Source organism: Lutra lutra, chromosome 14 (genome assembly GCF_902655055.1).
Source record: "Lutra lutra chromosome 14, mLutLut1.2, whole genome shotgun sequence".
In the NCBI taxonomy this organism is placed as follows: domain Eukaryota; kingdom Metazoa; phylum Chordata; class Mammalia; order Carnivora; family Mustelidae; genus Lutra; species Lutra lutra.
In genome coordinates this window covers 52,932,005-52,949,920 of record NC_062291.1, presented here as the reverse complement: position 1 = coordinate 52,949,920, position 17,916 = coordinate 52,932,005, and the positions used below count along the sequence as shown (strand labels likewise).

The 17,916-nt window shown below is 43.5% G+C and overlaps 1 long non-coding RNA gene across 1 annotated transcript; it reads left to right on the top strand.

The window, feature by feature from the left end:
* Positions 1–5,202: 5,202 nt before the first annotated feature.
* Positions 5,203–17,598, top strand: LOC125084307 (uncharacterized). The gene is made up of 3 exons (XR_007122593.1): positions 5,203–5,304; positions 5,749–5,879; positions 17,293–17,598. It is a non-coding gene; the product is annotated as an uncharacterized LOC125084307 (long non-coding RNA).
* Positions 17,599–17,916: the final 318 nt, after the last annotated feature.

Sequence of the window (17,916 nt, the reverse complement as noted above, 5' to 3'; positions counted from 1 at the left end):
GTGAGTCACTAGAAGTGATGGTTAAGTGAGGCCACTCTCGCTGCTACTCGTAGGCTCCCCGGGTCATGTATTCTTCCTAACTGGAACCCTGTGTCATATCAAGGTCTGTGCCTTACTCTGTTCAGAAGGATGACACTCCATTCTCCTGGGCTGTTATTGTCTCTGGCTGGAGCTTCAGTTGCACCCTCAGGAGGCAATTCCAATGCCTTATCAGAATGGCAACTTCTGGCTGGTGGGGTGTGTGATACAACCAGTGACTCCTAAGGTCATGGGCCCATTCCCACACCTTCTGCGGGGTAAAGTAATGCTATATTGTATGGATGCTATATTGTATGGGAGTCTATGCAGTGGGCCAGGCATTCTGTAAGCCCCTGGATAGTGGGATGCTATATTGTATGGGAGTCTATGCAGTGTGCCAGGCATTCTCTAAGCCCCTGGAATAGTGGTACTGGCTGAGGCTCTGTGAGTAGGAAAGGCAAATCCACATTTAGAATCCCTATCTATTCCTGTGGAATGGAACCGCTTGCACTTCCAGGAAAGAAGGGGCCAATGTAGTCAACTTGCCAACAAGTAGCTTGCTGGTCTCCTCTAGGAACAGTGTACTTGGAGCTCAGCTTTTGTTTCTGGTTGTTGGCAGATTGAACATTTATAGGCAGTAGTTCCTAGATGAGCATTGGTAAGTGGGGGTCTATGCTGTTGGCCCCATGGGCAGCTTGAGAGGCAGACTTCTAAGAAGACTACGAACGATCGCTGCCTTCTGGTATTCATACTCTTGTATAATTCCCTGCCCTTGTCTTTGAGCTGGACCTACTGAATCACTTCTAACAAAGAGAACACAGCAAAAATGATAGGACATCCTTTCAGAGATTAGGTTATAAATGATTGTCACTTCTATCCTGATGGCATTCTCCCTCTGGCCTCCACCTGGTTCACTCTGATGAATCTAGCTTCTGTACAGAGAGTTCGATGTGGTGAAGAACTAAGGCCTGAAGTCACACAATCTATGAGAGGCTCAATCCTTCCAATAGCCGTATGAGTAAGCTTGGAAGCAGGTCCTTCCTCAGTTGAACCATGACATGAAACCATATTGCTGACTAACAGACACCTTAATTATAGCCCACGAGAGGACCCAACTAAGCCATGCCTGGATTCTGGATCTACAGAAACTATGAGATAATAAATATTGTTGTTTCAAGCCACTAAGCTTTAGGCTATATTTTTAGTGTGCCCATTGTGCTAAGACAGGGATGGCTGCTAGCAGGGCATAACTGACTAAGAGAAACTGACTGAGTCATTTTGTCTGTTTGGTTGTTTAGTGTCGCTTCTATGATAGATGTTCTTTGGTGGGTATTTACCTGTAATGAGAAGATGTTCAGAGTTTGTACTCATTCCCTGGAGTGAGTGTGCACCTGCCTTTACTCTAGACATCTGGGTTCAGTTTACTGACCTTCTTCCTTCCAGTTCTGTGACCAACAAGCCAAGCCATTTGCCACTGCCCATGAGTCCATATGTCTTCTTACCTTGGGCCCATTCTCCTAGAGCAGATGAGCTTGTGCCTTGCTGCTTTCTTTCCATTGTCATTCAAGGCTACTGCCGAGTGAGGTTGTAGTGTAGTTGCCATCCATTTTTGGTTTGTACCCACTTACTGAGCCAACTCATCCACACAGAAAGGTCAGGCTTTTCCTTCCTCCTTCAGCTGGACTTATGGGATCACCTACACAGCCATAGTTATAAGCTGAGGTAGGAGCATCTGTTCAGCTATAATGGGTGGCATGAGTTCTGGGATACCTGTTTAAGCTTGTTGGTACAGCTAACCTGAGCTTGGACCCAGAGGTAGTCTGGACCTGCTATGGAGCCCTTTTCTGCTCCAGGCCCTACTCAATGATGGCCCAATCTATGGGCTGGAGCAGTATTTCTAGGTATGGAATATGCTGCCCCCACACTCTGAAAAAGCCTGCCAGGCATTGTGCTTTCTTGTTTTTTAGTAGGGATGCAAGACACAGAAATTTGTCTTTTACATTGGAGAGAATGTCTACCATAGTGTGAATCCAGGATCCCTAAAAGCTTTCCCGAAGTGTCAGGTTCCTGAATCTTCCAGGATTTATCTGTAACCCTCTGAAGCACATCTGTCTTACCAAGGCTACCAATGCAGTAGTCACCTCTTGCTTATCATGTCATCAACTTAATGGGTCAATGTGGTTATGATATTATAATCAATATCAATGTGATATTCTTCATATTATCCAGATGGTCTAGATCTCTTTGGACTGTATTATTACAGAAGGCAGGAGAGTTAGCATTGCCTTGGAGCAAAACTGTAAATGTATAATGTTGCCCATTCCATTTGAATGTGAACTGTTTCTAATGGCCTTTTTAAACTGGGAATGAAAAGCACGCATTTTCCAAGTCAGTGGTTACATACCACATACCTGAGGCCATATTTATCTGCTCCAGCAGTGGTGCTATATCTGGTGCAGCAGATGTGATCGGGGTTAGTATTGGTTGCACTTGCAGTAGTCTATAGTCATTGACTAGGATTCATTTCACTTCCGTAGGGTGCAGACTGGGGAATCAAATGGAGATGTGATATAGACCACCATCCCCGTTGCATCCCGAAATCTTTAATCTCAGGATGCAATACCATTTTTGATTTGCTTATCATAACCAGAAATTTCTGAGACTTCCACTTGACATTCTCCATTATGACCATGCTTACCCAGAGACCAAGGACTCAATGTAAGGATTACATCAACTGTCAACTATAATAATCCCAATAATACCTTTTGGGAACAGGAGAAGTGACCACTCTGTGGATGCATGGACCAGTGGACTCACTCTAAGCCATATTTTGGCCAGGAGTCCATTTATTGCCTTATACTCGTGTTTTTCCACTGCAGACAGGGAGGGACTCATGGTGTTTCAGTCTTTAGGCTTCAATGACAATTCAGATCCTGTGTCCAATAGATTTTGGAAGTTCTGACCATTTCTTTCTCCAATGGATAGTCAATCAAGTAAATGGCAATAAGACCTCTTGGGGAAGGACTTGGGTATGATTAGTGTATACTTGCCCTAGTAGTGTGGAGTCCTTCTTCCCAGAGATTTAGCCACTTGTCAGCCAACAGGTTTTGAATCTGAAAACTGGCTCAGGTGTGGCCCCTTGGCAAGGTTATCCTGACTTTGTATTGGTGAAATTGTCCTCAGCCTTCTGCATTCATTCTCCTTCCCTTTGATTATATATGTTAATGGGCACTCTAGTTGGCTGCCTAGTATTTTGTTCCTAGGAATGGTGAGTTCTACTCACCATCTCCAGGATGCTCTCTCTATAGGTTAAACCCTCCAGGCCACCACTCTGTTCTTGTCAGTTGTCATGATAATTAACAACCACCTGGCTTCTGGTGGTTAAAAACCACCACCTGGCCTTAATTGTTTTGGAGGAGCCCAACATCCCCAGGTCTATCAGTGAGCCAAGGTCTGTGATAGACTCTCTTATTGTCAGCCCCAGAAGAAAGCCACCACTGAACCACTTAGCGATGCTAGTCATGCCCCTCTCACCAGCACATTCTCAGTGGCCTTGGTAAATGGTGTGTCTTCTGATGGGCCTTCTGGCCTCACATAATACACCCATTCCTGCAAGCCCACTTCCCTGAGCCTTTTACTTTCTTCCCCTATGTCTGCCATGGCATGGCACACAGGCATTCCAGACTTTCAGCATGGGTCATCAATTTCTCCAGGCTTCTAGAAGCAACCCTAAGAGCAAGTTTATATTGCTTCTTGGAGTGTTCCTTGTATCTCAAGAGAGTGACCCAAGTACTCTCTCTTATTCAGACTTCTGTTTCAGCCCTCTTGATCAAGCACCTAATCTCATGTTCCTGTGTCTTCGGGGTTATGGTGGCTTCTTCCCTTATCAGACCTAGCCTATTCCTGGCTGGGTGGAGATATGACTTAACCCTGATGGTAGCCTGCTGTCCAGGAGAGGAAGAGGGAAGCCACCTGCTGTCTTTTGGGGGAAGGCCCTCTGTATCACTTTCCTGCATAAGCAATGTGCTAGCTCTTGACTGATCGAGGCAAGTGACCCCTATTGGCTCAGAAGGTTCGGAAGCATCCCAAGTGTTGTGTCATGATCTCAGTTTTTGCCAGCTGGGGCCTGACTTTGACATAACAGTCCTGCCTTGATTGAGCACTGAATGGTCTTCGAAGTTCAGCAGCTATTAAATCCTGGGCTTCACTTTCAGCTTTTCTGCTGAAAAGGGGTTCCCTTTTTACTTAGTTTTAGTTGTTAACTGTTCTCAACTTTTCACTATCCTCCTGTCCTGCAGGTTAGTGATAATCATCCAATTCCATGATCTTTATACCAATGAGCCTCAAAGTACATTTCAAATGCTTGAATCAGTGTACTCTCCTCTGCCTACATGCCCTTCCAGCTGACCCAGGATGAGACCTTTAACAAGTAGACTCCCGTCTCATGCCAAAGGCTACCTTCAAATCACCTACCACTAGGAATAGGGGGGTCCTCATAACCAGCTGGGCGTGAGCAATACGGTCCCCAAACCTTGATCTTACCACTGGCTTTCTCAGATCATTCTTGGTACCAACAGTTGCAAGTTAAGTTCTCTGAGAACTAGATGCCGAAATGGGGTTAGAAGTGCAAAATATTTACCGGGGAGTAATACCTATGAAAAGAAAAGGGGCCAACTCAGGATTGTATAGAGAAAGCCATTGGACCAGGATCAAGGCAGGTCAAGACCTCACTAACCCAGCAAGAATTCTGGAGCAAAGACCACCTATTAATAGTCTGAGGTTGAAGGAAAATGGGAAGACCTTTGTACCAGTGTCTTGCTCAGTCATTGGCAGGGGAGTAAGGTAACCAGGGGTTCAGTTAAATTTACATTTCAGATAAGTGAGGAAGTTTTTCTTTAGCACATCCCATGCAATATTTGGGGAATATTTATCTTAAAAAATAGTCACTGTTTATCTGAAATACGAATTTAACAGGGTGTCCTGTGCTTTTATTTGATAACTCTGGCAACCCTTGCTGGGGGTCACCCCTGAGAATATACACTCTTAGCTACCACTGCTCCAGTTGGCCATGGTCTGGAAGCCACAGTGAGAATAGTGTGACCTTAGCTTGAAACCTGAAGGGGACCTGGAGGTTCCAAGTGCTAGAGGCTCTCAGCTAACCATACTGCCGGTAGCTGAGCAGCAAGTCCTTTCTCAAAGGGAGAACAGAGCAGAAAATCTCTGCACCTGACACATTTATTTTCAGTTTAACTGTTGCCTCCTGGGCTAGAAGTAACCCCAGTGAAGGTGAGAAACTTGTCTCTTGTTTATTGTTGTGTCTCCATGCTTAACACACGGCTTGGCTCATGGTAGATGTCCAATTATTGGTTGCCAAATTGAATTGTACTTAAGACTTCAGTGATCTGGGAGTATTTAGGGAGCACAGAAAGCAGTCCTTTTGTTCCTTCCCAGGATCACATTCTGAGTTTGGCTTGCCCTTTGATGATCTCCCACACCATGTGTGTAGTCAGCAGAGGTAATAGGTGGAAGATCGGCTCTGGGCTGTAGAGTCTGAGTTCGCAGCCACTGAACCCTATAGCAGAGCTAATTATTTATGGAATTAATTAAATGCTTTCTAAGTAAGTAAAGAAGGTTCTAATTGAGGAATTTCAAGAGAGGCCTCATACATGAAGGTAGGTATTTGGTGTCAATGGGTCATGCTGTGTCTCTCCATGTATATGTCCCACACAGGGCCCCAACCCAACAGACCCAGGACAGAATTTTAGTATCGCTCTGGGGCTGACTTGCACCATGACTCTCCTGTCAAATAAGCCAGGAATCCTTGTGCCACCCGATTCCAGCAGGCAGTGTCCAGCCACAGGGTAAGTTCTACAGATCCCACCTCTTTCCTCTCTCACAGCCTTCTCTTACTCTCTATCCTTGTCACTTTTGAATTACTTACTAGCTTTGGTTTTCTCATTCATAAAGTATGACTAATAATAATACCCACCTCCCAGAGGTGTTGTGAGGTTTAACATTTATTAAGCTAAAAGCAAGCATGCAAAGCGAGGACCATGTTCCTGCTTGGAGGTTCAGAGAGGTGAAGTCACTAGCCTTAGATCACACAGCTTGCCAGTCCTAGAGTAGGATTTTAAACAAAGTCTGTCTCATTTCTGCGCTTTCCCCACGAGAGCCATAAAGACAAATCCCTGGGGTTCCAGGTAGAACTGTGTCCCTGTCTGCCACAGCCTGTTATCACACAGGAGCACAGTGTGACCACAGCATGCCTAGGAGTCACGGGGAGGGAGGAGGAAGATACTGGGAAAGGTGTTTGCCAAGAACCATACACAGTGATTCTACCAGCACATTGAGATCTTTGCCCCTAAAAGAAACTACAAATGAGGGCTTACTCCTGGGAGTATATTTTTTTAAATACTAGAATTAGTTTACCTGAAAGAAATTCTTCTGTATAAAAAGGAAACGATGTAGCAATGCTCCACATTTAAATACAGAATGATTTGCCCTGCAGTTGTGTTGCCAGTTTTAAAACCCTGAACCAACTCCTCCCCATGTCACTATCTGATCCCACTTGCTTGGCTGGCTCAGGAAATGCAAACTAGTATTAGCCAGAGCAGAAACATAGCCAGCAGGATCATCTGGTTGCTAAAAAGAAATTACACTATGTACTCTTAAACAAATGAGGAAAACTTGGGTGATCATCCATCCATTTATATGAGCTCCGTCAGGACGTTCTTCACGTTCAGGTTCACATGGTCTGCGGGCAAGGAGCACGCCATTCTTCCTTCCCTCGCTTCCCTCTGGAGGAGGACAGTCCGCTCCGGCTAATAACTCCGTCCTCGGCTTATTCTTGTAACTGACTTTCAGATGAAACCAAATCAAACCAAACTAAACCCCCCAGAAACAAGATAAAGAAGAAGAAACCAACCAACCAGAAAGGTTTCCTTTCTTGAACCCTGAACGCGGTTCTCAGATTATTTTTACACATCTTACCTATTTTAGAACCATTTTGTCTTTGTCGTTGTCTTAATCTCGGTGGCCATATAGAAAAAAATAGTGAAAGTGAACACCTATATATCCCTCTTACACTACTTTAGCCACCCTGAAACTGTTTCTGGAAACATCTACGTTGAAGGGTTTGTCATTGTGACTGCTGACAGAGAGAGACTTGAGTTCTTGCAGAAATGATGAGAGCGACCCCCACACCCCGGGCACACACGGGTGCCAGGCAGAGGCCATGATCTTGATGTCTTTCAATTCATTTAATCCCAACAGCAAACCTATCAGGTAAGGTTTTTCCTTGTGCCCAGGGCGTGTCAGGATCTCTGAGCTTGTTTCCAAGTGGAAACTCAGTATCCCCTCTCCCCGGGGAACAGGGGCCCCAGGGCCCAGGAAGTTCAGTAGATCTGGGGCAGCACTGTCCCTCTCTGGCTGCTGCGGGACGTCCCTGACCCTTGTGGATGTGAAAGGTCAGTGCATACCAGTGCTGGTTATATTTACACAGCAGGCTAAAATTAGCTGGCACGCTCTCCTGGCAACCGGCAGGATATAAGTCTCCCATTTTATCTAGCGATGCTAATTCTGGCAAAACCAAAAAGGGTCCTTCTGCTGTTCTCAGTGGATACGCATTCGACAACAATAATATCCTTTTCCTTCCTCTTCCTCTTCTCTACATTTTAGGAAATTTCAAATATAAATCCAGGCTGATTTCGGATCAGGACAAATACCTACCAGCCTAGAAACCTAATGGAGGGATTGGGGTGGGGGGAAGGCTCCTCCTATATGCGGGAAAGTTTAGGGACTTCTCTGGGATGGAACAAAAGTAAAATAGAAACATGTCACTGGCTATTTTCCATCAACATTGGAAGAGCAGTGAACTTAGAAGGGCACCAGTTGGAGGCCTGGCATTTTGAGTGCAGATGGAACATTCGGGGGTGGGGGGCGCTGAATGAAGGCCCTGAGCTCCATGGTAAATAGCACCCAGGGTGGAAGCAGACCGAGGTCCACCCTCGGCAGGACTATGAGGATTGTCACCTCTTTGAAGAGTCTGCACTCTCTCTTGAAGCAGAGTTAATCTGTGTGGACCCCTCATGAAAAGGTAGTATGACCAAGTAGTCATGTCTACCGAGGAATAACATCAGGATGTGTGGTGTGTATTTGTGATACGTCCAATGGACCCAGTGCCTGGGAGAGGGAATGGAGGCTGAGGTGTTCAACAGACCTGGGCTCAAGCCCAATGTTGTCCTTGGGTATCCTGTAAAGGTAGCAGGGAGCTGGCTTGAATTTGCTGCTCAACTCTAGACTTGTCCTTAAATTGTACTATGGTCTGGGGGCACCTGGGTGGCTCAGTCAGCTAAATGTCTGACTCCTGATCTCAGCTGAGGTCTTGATTTCAGGGTCATGAGTTCAAGCCCCACACTGGGCTCCATGTGGGGTATGGAGCCTACTTAAAAAAAAAATGAGGTCTGAGTGTTTGCACCCCCCCACCGCCCCAGTTCATATATTGAAATCCCAATGCCTGATACTATGGTGTTAGGAAGTGGGCCTCTGGGAAGAACTTAGGTCAGAAGGGTAGAGTGTGCCCATCTCCATAGTTTCGAATATTTGCAATATGTTTCAGGACTGAATATGTTCCTTCCTTTTAATGGGTGATTTTAACTCACTTATAATTATTGATATGACTGATATGTTAGAAATTAGGTCCTTCAGGGGCACCTGGGTGGCTCAGTGGGTTAAGCCTCTGCCTTCAGCTCAGGTCATGATCTCAGGGTCCTGGAATCGAGTCCCACATCAGCTCTCTGCTCTGCAGGGAGCCCGCTTCCTCCTCTCTCTCTGCTTGCCTCTCTGCCCACTTGTGATCTCTGTCAAATAAATAAAATCTAAAAAAAAAAAAAAAGAAATTAGGTCCTTCATATTGTTTTATATTATATGTGGTAGGAAGAACAATGACTGTATGCTTTCTGTTATCAGAGCTTAAATAGAATCTTACACCATGTGACTGTGGGTTTTTTTTTTGTTTTGTTTTGTTTTGTTTGCTTTACCCAATCTTGTGTTAGTGCCATGCTGCTTTGATTTTTAACTTAAGAATATGTCTTGATATTTGATAGTATAAGTCTTCCAACTTGCTTTGTTATTTTCATTTTTTATGAAATATATGAATTGCATCTTAGTTCAAGTGAAACATATATACATGCACATGTACACACGCACATATGCGCATACATAAACGGTGTCTTGAACCTTCTCACAAGATCACTGTGATGGTTCTATGAGTTCATGTAGATCAATTGATTTCCATACCTCAGTTCTCTATAAGACCCTTACAACAATATACTTTCATTTCTCTTTCCTAGACTTTACGGTAGAGCCGTCATACATTTTACATACATGTGTACACACACACACACACACATTATAAACCCCATACTACATTGTTATGCTTTTTGTTTAAACAACTCTTCATTATGAATTATTTTACTTAAACAATTATTCATTCTGAAGCTCTTCTTTTTGTACATCCATATTTCCATCTGGTATAATTTTCCCTAAGTTTTCTTGTTATGTGGGTGTGCTGGTGATGAATTCATTCAGCTTTTCTATTTCTGAAAAAGGTTTTATTTTTCCTTTGTTTATGAAAGATATTTTTTTCTAGGTATAGAATTCTAATTCAAAAGTTTTTTTCAATATTTTAAAGACATCTCTCCCTCGTCTTCTCATGCACATTGTTTCAGTTGAGAAATCTGATGTCATCCTTTCTTTGTTCCACTGATTTTTCTCTGCATCACTGGTTCTGAGCAATTTGATTTTGATGATCCTTGGTATATTTTAAAAGAAAATTTCTTGTGATTAGACTTTGTTGACCTTCTTGGATTTGTGGATTTATAATTTTCATCAAGTTTGAAATATTTTGGTTATTTCTTCAAATTTTTTCTGTCTCTCTCCTCTATTAGAGACTCCAATTACACTTATATTACCTATTTGAAATTGACCACCGTTCACTGATGTTCTGTTCATTTTTAAAATTCTTTTTTTTTTTGCCTTGTACTTCATTTTGAATAGTTTCTATTGTTCTGCCTTCAAATTCACTAATCTTTTCTTTTGCAATGTCTAATCTGCCATTAATCACATCCAAAGTATTTTCCATTTCTCACATTGCAGTTTTTATCTCTTGAATTTGGAGTCCTTTTTAAAAAATCTTCTATGTCTCTAGTTAACTTTTCGAACATATGGAATGTAGTTATAATAGCCATTTTAGTGTCCTTCTCTGCTAATTCTAACACCTGTGTGAGCTCTAGGTTGATTTTAATTGATTGTTTATTCTCATTACGAATTATATTTTCCTGATTCTTTTTATGCTTGGTAATTTTTTATTGGATACCAGACACTGTAAAATTTACTTTGTTAGGTGCTGGATATTTTTGTATTCCTATAATTACTCTTAAGCCTTTTTTTTTTTTTTTTTTCTAGAATCCTTCCTAGAATCCAGTTAAGAAATAGTTTGTGCCTGGGATTCAATTAGAAGTACTCTGGTCCTTTTGCTTGCCTTTAAGACTTATTGGGCAAGACTGGAGCAGTACTCAATCAGGGGCTAATTTTTCCCCACTACAGAAGTAGGAATCTTCTGTGTACTTTGCCCAGCATTTCATGAATCATGAAGTTTCCAATCTGGCTTGTGGGAACAGGTATTATGCCTATGTGTATGTGATTGTTGAGGTGTTTCTTTCCTCAGCCTCATCTAGTTTTTTCACATGCACGCACTGATTATTAGCTGAATACTTTGTGGGTTCTCGCTAAAGATTTTCAGAGTGTTCTCTGCATGTTGTTTTCTACCCCCCCACCAGTCTCCCCAGTATTCTGTCCTGCAAACCCTAGCTATGCTGGTTTCTCGGATTCTCAGCCCCTTCCTTCAATCCAGGGATTCTATCGCCCTCTACCTGTGTTTTCCTTGCCCCTAAATTGCAACCTGTGAAGTCTCTGGAAGGAGCGATCATGGTGCTTATTTTGGCTGTTTCCTGGCTCTCAGGAATCCTTCCTTCATTGCCTGATGTTCAGAGTCCTGAAAATTTACTTCATATATTTTTGTCCTTTGTGTATTTTATGTGGGAGAATAAATCTTATTCTCTCTGTTACTCTGTCTTGGCTGGAGTCAGAAGTTCCAGTCTGATGTTAAAATATTTCTAAGACACAGTTATCATGGAGTTTAAGTGGCTATGAATTGTCTCAGGTAAAGGTCAGAAGGAGCCTTTGGCTGCATTCTTTAAGAAGGCAACTAAGGATGGTTCCTTCTTTCAGAAGACTCAATTCCCCTATACAAGCCATTGCTCTGTTGTGCTCATTCTGAGCTGGGCTTGGATGAAAGTGGTGTCTCAGCTGAGCTGCGGCTTTATTTAGAAATGGCAAGTTACTGTAGATTTATAGAGACATTCTACCACCCACCTTGGGAATTTAAAGGGAATGATAAGATCCAAAGACTATCAGCCGACTTCAATCAGCAAAGCTCTAAGCCATCTCTGATGTATTCAACTCTAAGGGTTGGAAATTCATACACTTCTGAGCCAAAATGAGATTCATGTTCAATGTAAATAAGAATTAGTCTGTGATTCTGCAGTTTTGCTTCCTGACCTGGCACCTCCTACAAAAATAGAAATGTCAGCGCCTGGCGGTAGAGCATGCCAACTGATATTGTGACCCAAAGGACCAAGAAGGCTCTGGCTCCACAGCCAGCTGGCGGGCTGCCATCACCAATGGGAAAATCGTTCCTGTGTGATAAGACAGCAACAAATGCTTTCCCTGTGGCTGTGATTAAAGCAGGCTCTGCATTATGAAAACACTGCTTCGAGCTTCACATAGCAGTCATTTTTGCTAAATATTCATATGCTTATTTATACTCTCCCAGGCCTTGTCTGAAATCAGGGAGCTTAGAATTTCAGGCACCAACTACTTCCCTTTTTGGGAAGAAAAATTAGTGGACACAGGCGTAAAAGGACTTGAGAAAGGGATGGAGAAAGGGAAAGGTAGAGGAGTATATAGTCAGTCTTGACAAGAACCATGTATTTTCTCCACATGCTTGGTAGAAAAGAGTTGCTCATTGTGTAGGGTGTGTAATGGTGTAAGCTCCTGGCCTAGGGGGCTGTATTTTTCCTAACCCAGCAACTCATAAATGTGTGTTGAATGAATAAATGAATGACAATCTATGAAAATGTGCAAGGTCTTCTAGGGCAAAGACTAAAGGTTGGTTATCTTTGTAACCAGAGCATCTAAGCAGGGTTCCTGGCACGCAGGTGGAACCCAAATACATGTTTTTGGATCAGTTAATGAGTGATTAATGGGAAAGAAAGGAAGAGAGAAGGAGAAGAAGGGAGAGAGGGAGAAAAGGAGAGAAGGAGGGGTTTAAGAACAGACAGCTGGGCTGGCCACCCTGCTTCCTGGGCCCTGTGCACCTGGCTGCCAAGAAGCAGCTTTATGTGTCTTCTCCGGCTGTTTGTTACACCTGCCTTGGGGCCGTAAAAGCTCAGGCCCTTATGATGAGACTCTCCAGCCCTTTGTAACTTACAGAGCATCTCAATGGTTTCCAGGTGGCACTGACCACTAGGAAATTTCAGTGTCTTACCTTGAGAGAGATCTCTTCCCTCCAGGCTGCTCTGATCCTTGTCACTTGGAGTCCTCCTTGTGCCCTGCCCTAACTGGGGATGGTTCTTCTGCCTATGAAAGGGAGAGAGGGAGAGAGGAAGAGAGTGAGATGCTGGAGGTCAGCTTCCCTCTGGGTTCTCTGGAGGTCCACCTGACGGTATCATTTGGCTTCCACATCCCTTCCTACATTCCCGTGGAGCTCTGTGCCTGCTTATGTCAACATTAGAGCTGATGGGCTTAAGGCTTCAGGGGTTGACATGCAGTGTTTTTTGTTTTTGTTTTTGTTTTTTTAAATTTGACAGAGAGATTACAAGCAGGCAGAGAGGCAGGCAGAGAGAGAGGAGAGGAAGCAGGCTCCCCACCAAGCAGAGAGCCCAATGCAGGGCTTGATCCCAGGACCTTGAGATCATGACCTGAGCCGAAGGCAGAGGCCTCAATCCACTGAGCCACCCAGGCACCCTGACATGCAGTTTCTAAGGAAGGCCCTGACCAGCCCCACATGTCTGGTGATGCGGATCCCCTGGAGCTCACTTCTCCAAGAGGAGCTTGAGGTAGAGAACACTCTGGGTAACCACCGTTTCCAAGCTGCCCGATTTCTTTGCAACAACCTCGACACCTGGGGGAAGAGAAGGGTTTTCGTAACCTGGTGGGCACTGGAGGGACAAGAACTAAGGAAAAGACTACTGAGATCTAGAGCCACAGTCCTTTGAGACCATGACAGTGTCTCCTGCCCTGCCTCCCCCAGGCTTTCACTCTGTGCCACTCAGCCTTAGCTAATCCCCGAGCCGAGGCAGGGCCCGCCCTGGGATAAACACAAAATCTAGGGTGACTCTGGAATAATAATAAAAAAAATTACAATGTATCAAATGGAATCCACATCCACAAACTCATCTGCATTTCTGTATTTTCTTTGAAATAATATATCAATCTCAGAGTCCCCATCCTGCCAAGTTAATGGAAAATACATCTTCGTTTACACTGAGGTTCCACCTGGATTGCCATTGGGTGTAGTGTTCTTGGGTCTTCTGGTGCAGAGCATTAGCGTAGCCCTTTCGCTAATTGACTGGTTACTACTAAGACCTTTTTTGTCCTGGTCGAAATGGTCCCTCACGTGAGTCTCTGTCGCCCCAATCATGATAACCCATGATGAGACCAAACCCAGTGAGCCAGGCTCCAGCCTTCCTGGGGCAGCATGCACTCTTTCTAATACCTGCTACCCTTGGGGCTCTGTCCAAGAGTGGGCTGAGGCTTCCCACTGTGCACAAATCCCGGAGACCTCAGTCTCCTTCTCTGGAAGACAGCATTCTTTCCCCTTGTTCTCAAGCCCCTCTTCAGTCGCTCTTCATCTCCTGGAAACATCTATTCAATGAGTCTAGGTACTTAAAACCGGTAGAGATTTCAAGCAATTTCTGCTTTTGGTCTTCAGGAAAAAAGGTGCAGATGCTAGAAAATGTGTTTTAGTTAGGGTATGGACTCAAGACATAAATGTGTGATGGTGACTTGAATAGCAGCATGGGGGTGAGAAGTCTGGGCAGCTTCTCTCTTCCATGGGCTTATCGCCTCCATGTGGTGTTGTAGGGATGTAGGCTCCTTTTATCTTCTCCTTCCAATGGTCCCCAGGATGGTGTCCTTATCCTCATGGCCAGAGCGGGGTGCACTCCATGTCTGTGACCCAACCCACAGAAAAGGGAAAGAGAGGAAGCCCAGGACCTACAATTTGTCTTTTAGGTGGTGATCTGGAAGTTCTCATGTCATTTGTATCCCCAATCCACTGACTGACCTAATTCTTAAGACCACCTGTGGTTGCAAAAGAAAAATTATACTGAGGGGAAATCTAGTACCACGAAGAAGAGAATATATATTAGGGATATTAGGGCTGTCTGTTTAAAATACTAAAATACTAATCTGCTTAAAAGGGAAAACATAAGGAAAAGAAACCATAAATTAACATTTTAACAAGTTATTAGTGTCATTAACAACATTGTCATTTCCTTCTCATTATTGAGGACCAGTTTATATGCCTGTCACTCTGTGAGATTTACATGTATGTAGTATCTCCAATCCTTTCCAGTAATTCTGTAAGGAAATTACAGCCCTTGAGTTATCTGGGGATCTGTGGTGTCTTTTTATTGTGTCTATTTAGAGAAGTAAAATTACTTCTCCATATGATTTGAGATTGGGGTTGGCCACAAGAGAAATCTGGGCGAGATTTGAAGACAAACGAAGCTTCAGCCATTTCTACACCAGACACAGGGGCAGCTCCCTCATGTGGCCGCTGGTCTGCTGCTCCCCTTTTTGGCACGGGGTAGCGTCCCAGCTTCTAGCTCCTCCCCTGACTGCTGGATTTTCTCCTTCAGCATCTCTGAGGCTTGGGCCAGGTATGTGTGCAGCTCTGTGAGGAAGGGTGCTGGCTTTTCTCATCGGTCACTCATGTTATCAAAGTTGAGGTAGTTTGCCCTCATGGCTTCCATTTTAGGTCTTCTGGACTGTCCTTGCTCTCCCCATTTCCTGTCTTCCCTCTCTTATATAAAATTGTCCAGCACATACTACCATTGTATAAAGTCTAAATATTATAATAGATCCCTTACCCTATAGCGCTCATGATAGTAGTTCTCTGATAAAATCCTAACTGATACACTTTGTTCCCAACAACTAAAACTTCAGCCTGTGATGTCTCTTATACCTAGTCATAGCCACACAGGTGGTACTGTGGTCCCCAGATTTCTTTAGGCTTTCTGCCTCCTGGGTCCACTATAAGAACAATACAGCAAGATCTGTCTTGAGGCAGGCAGGGGTTGAACACCTGGGCATAGCACGGTCATGGACATAGCCTGGGTCAGCTCCCAAAGGGTCCTACTGAGTTTCTGACAGAGGCACAGAGAACTGCAACAGGTCTGAAGATCCTTCATGCAATACTATCATTCTGAAGATAAAACGATATTCCTTACATCATCTTTATAACTGAATATATCTATATACATATATACTTTGTACTATTATAAATAATGTACGTTTCTTTTGGAGGGGAGGGAAGCGGTGCTTTGCTTTGTCCATAGTCCCTAATCCCTGGGAATCAGGAATAAGAAAATATTACAGATTTACAGCACCAAATCAAACAAACAAAAATACAGTGCAAACCTTTTCTATAAACAATGTAGTCAATCAAATATTTACTGTACAGCCACTTCATACCAGGCACTCTGCTAAGCGCTTTAAAGGAGCTCCCTGATGAATAAGACATGACTCCTGCATTTTCACAAAATAGTTAGGAAAACAAAGCGCAACAAGTGAACAGTTAAGTAATAAGAAGGAATTAAGTATTGAGAGTTTGTTTATACAAAGCACAGCAAAGAAATTACATACTAGAATTGCTTCTGAGCAGTGCTCTGTAAGTAATCATCAGTGCAAGGGCTGAGTAATGTGAAGAATCCTTCAACTGTTTCCAGTCCGGCTGGATATGTATCTCAGTGAACATCAGCACCTCGGCTATTCATTTCCATGGTAACTGGAAAGTCTAGCAGAGTGATCACACTAATACTTACCAAGGTAATTAGAATAACAATAGAACTTGCTGAGGCTAACTATGTTGCAGGCCCAGGCAACATGCTTAGCTAGTATTATCTCATTTAAATCCCACACCAACCCTATGAGATAGTGACTATCGCTGAGGCTCAGAGACAGTAGATAGTTTTCACCTGGTGTAAGTGCTAATGAGTAGGACTTGAATCCAGGACTGTTTGGCTATGACTCACAGTTCAAAGTCAGGATGGGAAGCTGCCTCATCTCTTCGCACCTCCTTTTGAGAGGAAAGAATGAAGACAGACTTAACATGAGTTTTACAGGGGAGCAGGTTGGTCGGAGACAGGGGAAGCAAGTATGTTCTCGGTATGTTTGCCAATAAACTTAATGGGAGAAGGAAGAGTTTGTGGGTGTGTGTTCACACACATGTTGCTAGAAAGACATATTTTCATCCAAAAACTTCTAACTATGGGGCTGGTATGTGCTTCATAAAGTAGAAAAAAGAAGGAACATGGAAGTTTGTTATTCCTCACCCATGGTGGGAGAGTGTATGTAAGAATAGTCTGAATTTTAACAACAAATTTACAAACTTAAGGAACGATCCAGAAAGCTGAAGTTTAGTTTCTAAAAAATGAGCGAACTTGGGGGCCTAGGTGGTCCCATTAGTTAAAGCTCCAGACCCGTGACTTTGGCTCAGGTCATGATCTCATGGGTTGTGAGATCAAGCCCTGTGTTGGGCTCTGGGCTCAGCAGAGAGTCTGCTTGAGAGTCTCTCTCCCCCCTCCCCTCGTCCCCTCTCACTCACACTCTCTCTCAAGTAAGTAAATAAATCTTTTAAAAAGTGAGTGAATTCTTGCATGAGAATCCATTATCTTTCTAGCAGAATGTCTCAGGAACCCCTGGGAGCAGCGGTGTGCTGCAGCTGACTTGTTCAAGCTTGTGAGAACCGACGGTTACATTTGCAGGAACTTCTCAAGCAGGTTGACATCATGTTGGTGTTGGGAGTATTTTATACTATGGAAATCCATAAATGCTATAAATCACCCAGGGAACTGGTTGTTAAGTATTTGCCAGCACACCGCTGTCTAGAGGCAAAAAAGGTTTTAATCAGCACCTTTCACCTCCCAGGACCCTTGGGAGACCGAATGGGGAAAGCGGGAGTAGAGCTGGTGGAGGGAAGGAGGATGGAGAAGATAGAAGAGTTGGAGCAAGTGGCGAATTTGATACGGAGAGAGATTCCTGCATCTGGCGGCATATCAAAAGGACCTGGAGAACTGTTACAACATAGACCTGTAGATCCAGGGAAGGGACCTGGCCCATTTGATAATTGGAGCAGAGTAACACCCCCTTCATTTTGTGACAAAATTATTTTAATAGTAATTATGCAATGATCAGTAGTGACTACATAAGAGGTCATGTTATGAATAATATATGTAGGACATATGTTGTACATAATATAGATATAATAAATAATGTATGTGAAATAACATTGTCTTGACTCACTTTTTATAAATAGTTAACAATTTGAAAGAAGAACTTTTAATTTAAAAATATTATTCAAGTGGTGCCTGGCTGGCTCAGACCACATAGCATCTCACTCTTGATCTCAGGGTTGTGAGTTCAAGCCCCACATTAGACATGGAGCCTACTTAAAAAAAAAAAAAATTATTCAATACAATAGTGCAAGTATGAAATAAAATTAGCCCATCCCAAAATATATGTTGTACTTCATCATTTATACTCTATTTCACC